Source organism: Musa acuminata, unplaced genomic scaffold, assembly GCF_036884655.1.
Source record: "Musa acuminata AAA Group cultivar baxijiao unplaced genomic scaffold, Cavendish_Baxijiao_AAA HiC_scaffold_302, whole genome shotgun sequence".
Lineage (NCBI taxonomy): Eukaryota > Viridiplantae > Streptophyta > Magnoliopsida > Zingiberales > Musaceae > Musa > Musa acuminata.
This window is the reverse complement of record NW_027020562.1, coordinates 10,959-25,193: the sequence shown is the minus strand read 5'-3', so window position 1 is coordinate 25,193 and position 14,235 is coordinate 10,959. Positions and strand designations below refer to the sequence as shown.

General features: G+C 42.6%; 1 pseudogene; it reads right to left on the bottom strand.

The window, feature by feature from the left end:
* Positions 1 to 8,675: 8,675 nt before the first annotated feature.
* On the bottom strand, positions 8,676 to 13,351 carry LOC135657750 (probable protein phosphatase 2C 59; annotated as a pseudogene).
* Positions 13,352 to 14,235: the final 884 nt, after the last annotated feature.

Here is a 14,235-nt window from a genome sequence, read left to right as displayed (position 1 = left end):
ACAGAGAGGAGCCTAAAGAAGGTCTTTGCTGGGAGGTAGGAGAGGATCTCTGCCAGCAAGTTATCGGGAAGGGGACGACCGCTACTTCCGAGGTTGGTGCTATGGGTGCTATTGAGCGTACCATCATCCATTCCAACGATCAGAGATTTGAAAGAGTCCAACTTATTGTCCATTATATAGAGAAGTAAGAGGGAAGGATGACGACTCTTAGTGTGAGAAGATATCCAACTCTCCTCGTTTGAAACAGAGAAATGTTTCGAGGACCGATTGCCATATTCATGTACTCTTTCCATGAAAATATATATATATATTTATTGTATTACAATAAAGGGAAAAACATATCATTTTCATATATTTTTATGAAAATGGCAATAAGTAATTACATTTAATATTACCATTTCAGACATCATATGAAAATAGTAGTTAATTATTAGATTTAGTGTGATCCTTCAGAGCACTCCCCTCTGTTAGACATTATCCATGATATCTAACTTGCCAAGTAAATGAAAAAATTGATTTGAATTAAGAGCCTTAGTTATCAATAAGATCAATAGATAGTGAAAAAATCATTAAACTTTGTTACTTGAGATGGTAAGTTTTGATTAGACGTTTCTATTTTAAAATCAATAATATATGTATATATTGAAACTCTTATTTAAACTTTGTTACTTGACTATTAAGACATTAAAGATTTATTATTAGACTCAAAAACTAATTTGTAGTGATTATATTAATTTGTAAGGACCCAAATTATATTGTAGAACTTTGCAAGGAAAATTATGTAAAAATGCCGCAGCCTGTCATACGCCGCCGCAGCCGTCCTCATCGGCATTCCTGGGTGCGTTCATGTGCCACGCGGCGCTCCTAAAGTTCTACAATATAATTTGGGTCACAAAGAGAGATTCACAACGGCGGAAACCCGCCTAGATGTTCTTGAAGCGAGCATGGAGGAACTCTACCATGGCCAACAAAAACTAGTTGGGGTAGAGAGCTCGCAAGAGGAAGCGGAGTCCAGGATCGACAAGGTCGAGGCCCTAGTCGACCGACTGTCTGATGACACCAAAGACTCCGTGCAACACTTACAGGATGTTGTGGCGGAACTCACTTCAAAGGTGGCCATGCTCGCAAGAACACTAAATGCGGGAGGAAGCAACACCCGCGTTGCACTGCCACAAAATTTGAGGGCACCCGAGCCTCATGGATATGGAGGGGCCAGAGATGCCAAAGAGCTCGAGAACTTTCTGTTCGACATGGAACAATACTTCCGAGCTACGAGGCCCGATTCTAAAGATACCAAAGTTTCTATAGCAACAATGTATCTGAACGGAGATACGAAACTTTGGTGGCGAACCCGTTGGGAGGAGATCCAACAAGGCCGGTGTCGAGTCGACACATGGGAGGACTTGAGTTCGTCGCAAGAAGGAAGTTGAGACAACTCCGCCAGAGTACCACCATCCGAGACTATGTGAAACAATTTTCTGCACTAATGCTGGACATACAGGACATGTCCGAGAAGGACAAGTTGTTCAGCTTCCTCGATGGTTTGAAGCCATGGGTTCAACAGGAGCCAAATCGAAGGAATGTTACCGATGTGGTCGGGGCAATTGCTACTGCAGAAAGACTCACCGACTTTGTTTCCTCCGAAGACCCAGGGAGAAGGAAACAATCTTCAGGCAATCGCCCTCCAAAACATTCTCAAGGGAAGGAGCTCGGGGGCGAACAAAAGAAGAAGAGTTCCCACAAAGGGCCAAACCCGAAAGGCAAGACCTCAAAACCTAAAGGATGTTTCTTGTACGGAGGACCGCACATGGTGAGAGAGTGCCCACAAAAACAAGCACTCAATGCTTTGACGGCTTCCATCCAACCCCCCCGATCGGACAAGGGCAAAGCTGTTGCTCTTACTTCGAGCAGTTCTGAATCCAACAGCGATGACGAGGAGTCGCAAGGACCCCGAATGGGAGCAATGCGTTTGTTGAACGTCATGCGGGGTCAAGTGGGGGAGAACATCAAAACAAAGCTACAAAAAGAAGGAAGTAGTGAGCTGATGTATGTGGACATCAAGCTAAATGGCCAAACGACCCGTGCAATGGTGGACACGAGCGCTACCCACAACTTCATAGCCGATCGAGAAGCACAACGACTTGGGTTGATATTGGAGAAGAGCCCAAGCCGAATGAAGGCGGTGAACTCGGAGGCCAAGCGAATCTCCGGGTTGGCGAAGGGTGTTCCCATCAAAATCGGGACATGGAGCAGGAACACCAACATGATGGTCGTGCCATTGGATGACTTCCAAGTGATCCTTGGAATGGAGTTTATGCACCCGGCAAAGTTGGTGCCAATGTCGTTCTTGAACTCCCTATGTATGATGGGAGGCGAGGACCCCTGTGTGGTTCCCATCTCTCGGAGAGGAACCAAGGAGCCCTGACACATATCGGCATTACAACTGAAGAAAAGGGTGCGAAAAGGCGAATTGACATTCATGGCTGCTATGAAGCTAAAGCCACTCAACGAGAAGGCCATTCAAGAACCTGCTGCGGTGGCGAACGTCCTGAAAGAGTTCAAGGACGTTATGCCACCCGAGTTACCGAAGACTCTTCCACCACGCAGAGGCATGGATCACAGCATCGAGCTGGAGCCAAGAGTGAAGCCTCCAGCGAGACCACCCTACCGCATGCCCCCGCCAGAGTTGGCAGAACTCAGGAAGCAGTTAAGTGAACTGCGGACTTGTTCGACCAATTGGGCAAAGCTAAGTATTTCTCAAAACTCGACCTTCGGTCGGAGTATTGGCAGGTGCGCATTGCTGAAGGCGACGAAGCGAAGACTACCTGTGTGACCAGGTATGAAGCGTTTGAGTTCTTGGTGATGCCTTTCGGCTTAACCAACGCTCCGACCACATTCTGCACTCTCATGAACCAGCTATTCAAGGAGTATTTGGATAAGTTCGTGGTCATCTACTTGGACGATATCGTCGTCTACAGTCAAACGCTTGAGGAGCATGTCAATTACCTTCAGACGATTTTCAAGGTTCTCAGGGAGAACACTTTGTTCGTGAAAAGGGAGAAATGCTACTTTGCTCAAACTGAGATATTATTCTTGAGACATCGAATCGGTGATGGCACCATTCGGATAGATAAGTCGAAGGTGCAAACAGTTGCAGAATGGCGAACTCCAAAGAAGGTGCTAGAGTTGAGATCCTTCCTTGGTTTCGTCAATTATTATCGATGCTTCATAGCGGGATATTCGAAGCGTGCAACCCCACTAACGAAGTTGCTGAAGAAGGAGCAGCCTTGGAAGTGGTCTGACAAATGTGAAATAGCATTCCAAGATATGAAGGCTGCTGTTATAGAAGAACCAGTGCTCAAATTGCCAAACTATGGGGAGCCTTTTGAAGTCCATACAGATGCTTCAGACTTCACTATTGGGGGAGCACTCATGCAGGAGGGTCATCCGGTGGCCTACGAGAGCCGCAAACTCAACGAGACCGAGCGGCGGTATCCATTGCATGAGAAGGAGATGACAGCAGTGATCCACTGTCTACGAGTTTGGCGACACTATCTCCTCGGATCGCGATCTATGCTGAGGACGGACAACATCGCTCTGAGCTATTTCCAAACTCAGAAGAAGCTCTCCCTAAAGCAGGCGCGTTGGCAGGACTTCCTGGCTGAATTTGATATGACAATGGAGTATAAGCCTGGGAAGGCAAATGTCGTGGCCGATGCATTGAGTCGGAAGGTGGAGCGTGTGAATGCCGCCCAATTGGAGGGCGGAAACCAAGCAAGTCAGTTGCACTCCAACTTCCTTTCCAGAATCAGGGATGGACTGTATAGTGACCCCCAAGTAGTTATCCTAATGCAGCTCATCAAAGAAGGCAAGGCACGACGATTTTGGGTCCAGGAGGGACTCGTTTACACAAAAGGGAATAGAGTTTATATTCCCCGAGTGGACAATTTGAGGCGTGAACCCTTAAAAGAGTGTCACGATTCCCTTTGGGCTGGACACCCAGGCATTCACAGAACGTTGGCTCTCGTGGAGAGGGCCTTCTACTGGCCGAAGATGGGGACTGATGTGGAGGAATATGTTCGAACATGCCTTACTTGCCAACAAGACAAGGTGGAGCAGCGGAAGCCGGTGGAACTTTTGGAGCCGTTGCCCGTACCAGAAAGGTCGTGGGAGAGCATTTCCTTGGATTTCATATCAAGCTTGCCACTTGTAGGGAGACTTGGATTGATACTCGTGGTGGTCGATCGGTTTTCAAAGTATGCAACTTTCATTGCTGCTCCCCTACACTGTTCAGCAGAGGAGGCGGCCAAGCTTATGATGAAGATTGTGGTGAAGTATTGGGGAGTCCCACACAATATCATTAGTGATCGAGATGCTCGGTTCTTGGGAAGATTCTGGACCGAGCTATTCAAATTGTTGGAGTCGAAGTTATACTTCTCTACAAGCCTCCACCCCCACACGGATGGCCAGACTGAAAGGATAAACTCACTCCTGAAGCAATATCTCCGGCACTACGTGAGTGCCAACCAACGAGATTGGGTGAAGCTGTTGGACATTGCCCAATTCTCCTACAACTTGCAGCGGAGCTCTGCATCCAACAAGAGCCCCTTCGAGATCATCACAGGACAACAACCGTCAACTCTGCACACCATGGCAATTGGGTATACTGGGAGTAGTCCATCAGCCTATCATTTCACAAAAGAGTGGCATCGAAATGCAGATATTGCGCGGGCTTACTTGGAGAAGGCGGCAAAAATGATGAAGAAGTGGGTAGACTTGGGAAGGCGACCACAAGAGTTCAAAGTTGGCGATTTGGTGTTGGTAAAGCTCCAACCGGCATCACTCCAATTCTTTAGGAACAAAGTCCACAAAGGATTGGTGCGCAAGTATGAAGAGCCCTTCCCAATTATCAGCAGGTTAGGCAACGTCTCTTACAAGTTGCAGCTGCCGGCGTGGTTCAAAATTCACAACGTTCTTCACGCCAGCAACCTAAAAGCCTACCACTTGGACCCGCAAGATGCTTCCCGAAGTGTTCCAACTCGGCTACCTCCCATCACAACCTCCTACGAGAAGTGAGTTGAAACCATTCTGGCGGACCGCAAGATAAAGCTACCCAACGGAGCTAAGCAGATAAAGTACTTGGTGAAGTGGTGAAAGCTTCCCCGAACAAAAGCCAGTTGGGAGCCTGAAGACGCCTTGCGACATGAAGAAGAAATCATCAACAACTACCAACAAGCGTCGACGAGGGCGTCGACAGTTTAAGTGGGGGAGAATGTCACGAACGATCGTCGCGCACTCGCAACAACTCCGTTCAACGAACCGTTCGTCGCTCACACCTACATGTACAGCTGTTTGACAGCATGTTTTCTCTTAGTTTTGGGTTATTTTGCTTGTAAAAATGTAAGTTCGAACAAGCTGCAGCGTTACAAAGCGATCGCTCACCGAAACGAGCAAAACAGCCTAAAACAGCTCCGTTTTCGCGTGCCGCGGGCTGATTTCTGGAATCTGCCTATGCTCACCAAAACGTCAGCCATCTCAGCCCCTTTGAACCCCCCGGGTGGCACAGGGCTGGATGGGGCTTCGGATATATACCGGGCGTTGAACACTCTTTCGCAAGTTCGCAAGTTCGCAAGTTGCCTTGATGGGAACTTGTTGTCGCGCCCGGGACCAGGTGAGTGGTTGTTTGTGGGCTTGCAGCTGTTCGTTCAACCTTCTAAAGCCCTTGTTTTCCCCCTCTCCCTCTTTTCTCTTGTGCACGCAAGGTGCTCGCTGAATTGCTTGTAAAGCTTCCCCTTTTCGCGAGATGTCGGGACTTGTCCGCCGCTCGTTCTTTCGAACTAATCAACTTTATTCTTTTACAGGTCCTTCGGGACTTGCGAGAGGTTACAAGTGGGCTGATCCTCGCGGAGCAATATCGCAAGGGCGAAGCGCAACTTAGGCAATGCAAGCTAAGTTCGCGTCTTTGCCGCAAAGGTGACCCGCGACTTAGACAACGCAAGCTAAGTTCGCGTCTTTGGCCGCAAGGATGCCTCACGCCTTAGGCAATTCCAGCTAAGGCCGTGACACTATGTCACTTGCTAAGATTGCAGCTTTTAATTGCCATCCATGTGGTCACTCCCTCCATCACATTATGATACCAGCTCCATATGTTCTGCCATCTCCTACATTTACTTACTGTACACATGAATTAATAACTTGGATCTCAAACTGTACCCAGCTCTCACCCACATTAGGTTGATTTCTGCAGAGGAAACGAAAGAAACATTGCAGAAACAGGACCAGCTATTGGACACTATTCGTTCTCATTTGGCACCCTAAAGAAACAAATATTGGTGATTCGTTAGCCTGCAATCTTCGTAAGGTGTGTCTTCCTAGGCCATAAAAGTTAAAATTATGGTGCCCTTTCTACAGGAATCTCTTCCTTCTACCTGCTGGATTCTTAACAAGATGCAGAAATTTAGAAGGGTTGTGAGGTACTGTCTGATCTAGAATCATGTGATATACCTTAACTTCCCATCTGTCTCTGCACAGACACTGATGGACCGTAACAACTATTATGAGGGAATTCCACAAGTTTGCATCCCAAGACACAGTAAGTAATTTGGGTTCCTCGACGGTGTTAGATTGCAGAACGACTAAAAGCAAGAACCCAAGAGAACTGTCCGATATATGTACACATTGCAGCATGATGTGGAGGACAGTTCTCCTCATGTTACACAAAGTGCTTGATGGTCTTTGTTTCGTCTAAGGAAGAAAAGAAAACAATAAAAGGAAATAAAATCTTTTACCAGGCACACGGGAAAACAGAAGGGGAACAGAAGGAGTTACAGGAGATTGGTGAAGAAACTTCAGATCAAACTACACGAATTCTCTTCTTGGGAGGGAGAGGAAGGAAGACCGAGGTAAGATCGGGAGTAACGGCGTGGAATTCCATGGAAGGAGCCGGCGGTACCCTCTTCGCCGGCTTCGGCTTTCTCTTCGCCGGCGTACAAACAAGGACGGGCTTGAGAACGGTCTCTTCCGCCTTTTGGTGTGACGCACTCTTCCTCTTCGGTTTCGGCAGCATCGGGACGGCCTTCCACGGGCTTGTCCCGCGTCGGCGCAGTCTTTATGGGCGGAAGCAGAGGCAATTCACCTACGACGACGACGACCGCCTCGGAGCCCATGGCTGCGGAGATCAAGAACTGAAGACGAAGGCAGTGGAGGCCACAGGATTCCCTTGAGAGGAGCAAAGAGAAGCACACCTCACAAGGTGGTCGGCTCGGAGAGGAATCCTTGTGGTGGAGGAGAAGAGGAGAAGAAGCTGAGCAGCAAATTTGGAGGGAGAGGGAAGGGCGAAGGAGTAAATTGGAGGAGCGAGGCAGCAGCTTCGACGTTGTGGCATCTCTACGGCTGTCCTCGACAAAAGAGAAATGCCAGGATCCACGTCTTAACGCCGCTTTCGGCACCCTCCTCCATTTCCCCGGTGAACCAACTTTTCGTCTCCTTTTTTCTGTTCTCGCTGCTCTGCTGAAAGCGTCGTCGGCAGTGGGCTGCGGACGACAACAAAGCATTAAATAACCGGTTAGTGTGGAGAGAGAGAGAGAGAGAGAGAGAGAGGCACCATACTCGATCAACTTGTTCATTCCATCGGTCGTTGTCCCCAACTCCATTAGCCTTCTTTTGGTTTATTTTTCTCTTCCTTTTTTTTGTGTCCGAGTCAAGAAAGGTTGTGTCGACAACAGACGAGGAGAATATGAAGGCTAAGGTAGACTCTTTTGCACGAGGCAAACTGTGTAGGGTTAATAAAAAGTAACTTCGATGTTCCTATCCTTCTTGGATGCCATGGGACCTATAATTTTTGTTAATGGGCGCAAACAACAAATTAATAGGTTAGATTCTATTCTATTCTATTCTATTCAAACACATCCGCGCATCTGCCACGCTAGATAAGACATGGGCATGACCCTTTGATGGATCAATCACGAAGAATGGTTATACGGCTTTACCTTTGAATCTACGTCAAAATGGTCAAAGTTACCATGGAAACTATCACAATCAAACTCCACTATGTATCATTAGACACTTCAATTCTGTATCCATGTGAAACTAATCTTCCTGCCAACATTTATAATACAAACTCAATAAGAGACCTTCTTTCATGGGTCTCATTTTGCTTTCATAGGGGGCATATCAAAATTGTTCCTTGAGGCTTAAATTACCAAACTTGAGCTACTTTAATTGCAGGAGTAAATTCCAAATGGTAAAAATGGTATGTATATATAAACGACTATTCAGGAAGAAATTTAGGCACTCTAACCAAACAATCTTATTGATTATTCTAACAAAAGTGAAAACAGCATGATACAGACTCCACTAAACCATTACAGATAACAAAGCGATAACAAAGATCAAGCAGACAATTTGTACCTATTGCTGCTCGGTTGTGTTATCAAGGCTAGCCAAGAAACTGTACCACGACACCAAGTGATGTTGTCAGAACTACCCCTTTGATAGGCCTCCTGTAACAGTTTCTTTGCTGCTTGTTCTGGATCTTGTAGGGGTTTGACAATAGCTACCACCGCCTCCTGAATTTGGAACCAAATGAAAAAGAAAGGGTTCAATCTTCGGAGATGATATTTCAGGTACCTACTTTTTTTTTTGTTTTTTGTTATTTTCTTCTTTTAAAGTATACCTCATTCGTTCGTGACAACATCCCACAATCAGTCACTTGCAAGGATGAGGAATTCGAGAGATCCATCAACCGCTTCCACCTGCATTCAACAGTAGTCGAAGCAGTCAAAGGCATTACTGTCAGATGATGATATGTCTCGAGTCTTGAAGACAATAACATTGTAGGAATAAAGTGATAGGTCAGAGATCAAACATGAATTTCTGGATCTGCGACAACAAACTGTTTCAGGTGCCTATCACCAAATGCACGAGAAACGGCAAGAACACCACCGACACGCCATGTCCCTGCAGTTACAGTTGATCAGTATTTATATAACGAAATGATCTAAACTGATAAAAAATGATGGAGGAGATCAAGTACCAGCCCACATTACAAAGCCCCCAGCATCCTCAATCCTTTGCTCTCTCATCTGTTTGGTCAGGCTTGTGATCCCTTGAGACAGCTATAGCTGCAAAAGTTACAAAAAATAGCGTGAGCCGAGTTCCTAGTAAAGAACTAAACTTTTAAGAGGCTCAATCAATAATTCAATACAAGATTCTGGTGATTGTATTCTATTTCAGATACTGAATTTGTTAAAAACAGAACCTTCAAGCACATCCAGAGAAAATCATCTCCATATTATCACCATCAAAATAGAGTGATTGGTTTAATTATGAGAGCTCACATCAACCAAGTACCACAACAGGTTGATTTGCCAGGTCTCTGTTGTTCAAAGTACCAAGAACTGGCTTTTGACCATGATGCACGAGGGACAAAAGGTTTCTTTCTCTAAATTACCAAGCAATCAGAAGAATTGCCGTTGCAATCTACTGCACAAACTAGAAGCAAAACTTACCATATGGGGAACAAAAGACTTTTTTCTCTAAATTATGAAGCACCCAGAAGTTCGTTTGGTCAACTACTCTATCATGATCAGAAAATTGCTTTTGCAATATATTGTAAGAACCAAGAAACAGAACTTGCAAGTAAAATGGGTGCTCTACAAGAAATTGGCACAACTGTTTGCCTCAGAAAAGGACTTGTTGCAACTGATGCCACTGAAAAACCAAGAATCAGATGTTTGTATCAAGAGGTTCATAGAATACATAAACTTTTGTATTAATTGAGCACAAGTTGAGATGCCAAACTCGATTTAACAAAGAAAAAGTGGGAAAAAAAAAACAACGAAAATTAGAACCACAAGCAGCTTTTAATATGCTAAATAAAAAGTCTTTATTAGTTACAATTTTCAAGATAACTGGATCGAGTGATGCAACAAATTCTAGATTGATTTTTCGACCCAATCAATTGAAATGAGAAGAGATTGCATGGATATCTTATAAAGAATACAGAACAACCTCAACGGGCATAAGAACAAACATAAACAACAGGATTCAATGACAACAAGTATGTCAACAGCACCACACAGTACTGTTTATTGCCATTCATAAATCAATCAGAAATTTGAATCTAGTTAGAAGGCAATAATCTCAAACTAAAGATGACCACATATAGTAATTGAACCATGAGATGAACAAATGGGCAAGCAAACATCCAAACAAAAGCAAATGGTAGATCACGGATAATGATTATGGAAATATGTAAAATGTTAAATACCAAGCTCTACATACATGAGGGATGATTTTTGATAAAAAATATGTAAATTTGGCAAGAAAAAATAATGGAGACACAATAATATCTACCTAAAGTTCCATATAAAAAATATATTCTTTAACACTGAACAAAACAAATAATGGAGAAATATGCTTATGACAAGCTTCAGGATTAAGGAAACATCAACTTCCATTGTCATCCTGTTTTGTCATTGGCGTGAATAGTTAAACTCCCGATCGTCGAAGTCTACGATTAGATGGTTTTGACAAGGGTCAATTCCAGAATGCAAGAAATATAACCAACAAAATGTGGACTGGAGGATAAAAGACCGTAGAATAATAAATCACACCAATAAAAATCCCATTTGTAGATTCCAAGACATGTCATACATCTAAAGTGGTACCAAAACCTACTATGTACAGCGCTAAATGGAAAGTTTCATCAAGGAACAACACTCAAGCGATGAACAAAAAATAGTTCTTAGATCATACATTAAAGACAAGATAACATGACTAAACTATTAGTATACAATTTCACCAAAAGTATGTAGCTATGAAACCACTGTAGCATCGATAAGTCATAAAGACATTAAGTGCAATGGCTTATAGAAGTAGCATAAAAAAGTGATTATTATTCTTTAAATAATGCTGTGTAAAAATTGGATAACTTAATATTAAGTTTCCAATCCTGTTTAACTTGCTAGTAAACTATTAATCTTCAAATCTCATTTCAAAAAGAGTACATGCAATACGAGAGCGTAATGAACTTTAGCACCTCATCCATCATCAACAATTTAAATCCTCATTTATCACCATAAGTGTGCAGTTTCAGCCATTTCTGAAGATTTTTTCGCAGGTTCAATTCTCCAATTTCAGGCTTAAATTCTGTGAATCCAAACAGGAATATGTTCTCTTTCTCCTTCCTGTCTATACTTTTTTATATTACTATATTTTTGAAGAATCTGAAACTATATGATTATTTGTTTCAATGTGTTCAGTACACCAGAGACACACAGAGCTACTATAGCATTTGGCAGGATCAAGAGAAGGCCAAAAAACTTTGTTGGTCTAGAACCTACATATATCCTAAGAACCTAGATGTCACTGGTGTCACATTCTAAATATTGCTCTTAAATAGGTTGGGTTGTCAGAATACAGTTAGTAAAAAAAAATGCAGTAAACTCCATCTAAATTGAGCCGGTTTAGTTCTAGATTAAGTACAGAAATCCGTTACACATAATTGATGATAAGAGAACTGATTTAAGGATGAGGGGCCTACCATCTCCTCCTCTACATATGACAGCTCTAGAGTCCCCAACATTTGCAACGAGCAAACGATCACCAACAAGGACAGCTGTTGATGCAGTTGAACCCGCCTCTCGGTTCTGGCTGTTCTCAGATTTCAAAAATTCTGCGTCCGTGTGGTTGTATGCATCAGCTGAAGGTAACAGCACAGATGAATTTCATAAGCCAAATATTATTGTTCTCTAAAAGCTCTTTCATAGTACAAAATGCAAATCAGCACCACCTATAGCTGATTTTGTATCGGTAATGAACTTTGGATGCCTGAGTAAGTTGCTGAAGAGGTTTTGTTTAACATACTCTGCTACTTGGGCACCGCCATGACCTACATAACCACTCATCAAAGCATCAAAGTCTAACGTTAGGATATTGAATGTATAAGCAACTCTCCACGAGAGAAATTTACCCTAGAAAAGGATTGAAAGAAGCAAGTTAATGAATGGGTTTTCTATGTCAGTTTTACCAAAAATTTGCAAATACAAAAAAAAAAAAAGATAAGACATTCTAAACATAACAAAGACAACAAAATACTGCAGAAATTTTACCATCAAAGACCCCAAACAAGCCAACAATTTCTCCATCAACGCTGTCAATTCGCGTCTCATAGAAGTCTTCCATCGAAGATCTTTTCCCCGGACAGCTTGCATACCCATAACCAAACTTCCCATCTTGACTGTCTTGAAAGAAATAAGCATGAGTTTTAATGTTAGATTGACACGCAAGAGTAGGATGTTTCTTTACAGCCTACTTTAGGCAACATATTCAACTGCAGATTCAAGAACCACAATTAACAGATAGGAAGCAGTTCTATGAGTTTATTCAGCGTAAAAGAACCATGTTTCCCATGTAAGTTCACACATCCATATCTGACGAACCATCTCATAACTTGTTTGTCAATTATTAAGGATCTAACTTATATTGAATTATTAAGGAATAAACGACTGTTTATACATAAAAAATAAATAAATAAATAAATCTCTTCCAATAACTAGCTAGTTTGTCTTCGAATTAGAACTCAAAATATATGAAGCGAATGCTAGCATAAGATCAGCTCGAAAATCGCACGAGATACGAAACATAAACAAATCTAGAAAAGAATATCGTAAGCCTTAATACGACTTCACAAGGAATAAACGAACGAGACCTGAGTCCTCCCCCGCTGACCGGAGCACCGTCTGCTTGAAGCCCACTGATGGAGTTCAAATACCCCATCTTCCCTCCGAAATATTCGCCCCCCAAACAAAGATCAAAGTGAGGGAAGATCCCACCGAAACCACCGAAACAAGAAGGCCGATCCAATCAGCCTGGAAAGAAACCCATGCCCGATTTCCTCACACTCGAATCAGCCGTCGATCCCCACCGCGACCAAATTCACCCCCTGCAATCGACATCCGATACCCCCTCCCCCCCACAAACGTTTACCACGTCGATCAACGGAAGCAATCTCGAACTCCAAAAAGAAAAGAGGGCAGATGAAGAGATCCTTCACCGAGAGACAGAGAGAGAGAGAGAGAGGAGACGCCGAGCACTGGTTTCGATCGCTGGCAACGGGGAAGAAACGTCGAGGGAGGAAACAACGGATTAATGGTGGGGGGTAGGCGGTGGGTTTTGAGTAGAAGTTAAAATGTATGAATGGATATGCTTAGGTCTCCATTTGGTACCGAAAATAAATAGATAAATAAATACACATGTCTCAAGAAAAATAACTTTAATTGAGCGTTAAAGTATAATTAATTAAGTTTAATTGACTAAATCGAAGATCTAATTAGCAATATATGAGCATACATAACAATGCTATAATAACAATCAAAACTTAAAAGGACAAAAAATGGTTGTAATAAATCATACATTTGTGTGTGAGAGGTCACTTCTATCTTTCCTTTGCGTGCTTGCATTGCTTAAGTGGTTGCCATCACGTAACCGCATGCCATCGTTATACTTGTCGCTTGTTTGGGTGTTCTTTTCGATGCATGATTATTCCATTTCTTATGAGATATATATATATATATCGGGAGGAAGCATAATATAATGCAGCTTAATTCCCGATGGAATTAACGTGATGAACACCGACATTTTCTCGAGCATAGTATATTAACATGATAGAGCTTTTTTTCTGGGGGATTACCGATGAAATCCATGTGGGGAAGACGAGCACGTCGTTGACTTCGATCGGAAGCTGTGGCGAGGATCGAAATGACTCAGGCAGTTGGCAAGTCAACGCCTCAATCCACCAATTTTTAGTGAGGATGAATGCGATGCAAATTCCCTGTTGCATTAATTTGGTGGTATTATATATAAACACAACAATTTTCATATTTATTGACTCGGTCAATCTCTGTAAGTCGATTGTCATTTGCCCCTCGAACAGCAATTTAATGCATATGAATGTGAGGGAATTCTCTCTTTTTTTTTTTTCTCCATAAAAGAGTCTCACGTTTTCAGAAATTTTCCGACATCAATTTTTTTTTTAACCTAATACCGATTACAATATTTTTAATACGATGTTATAGTATTTTAGTAATACCCAAAAAATAATATAATATAATATATTTATAAATATAATTATTTTGAAAATATTATTTTTTACAGTATTTTTATTTTATGTTATAGTATTTTTCATAATATAAAATATTATAACTATATTTTTTATTGCATTGACGATTGTTT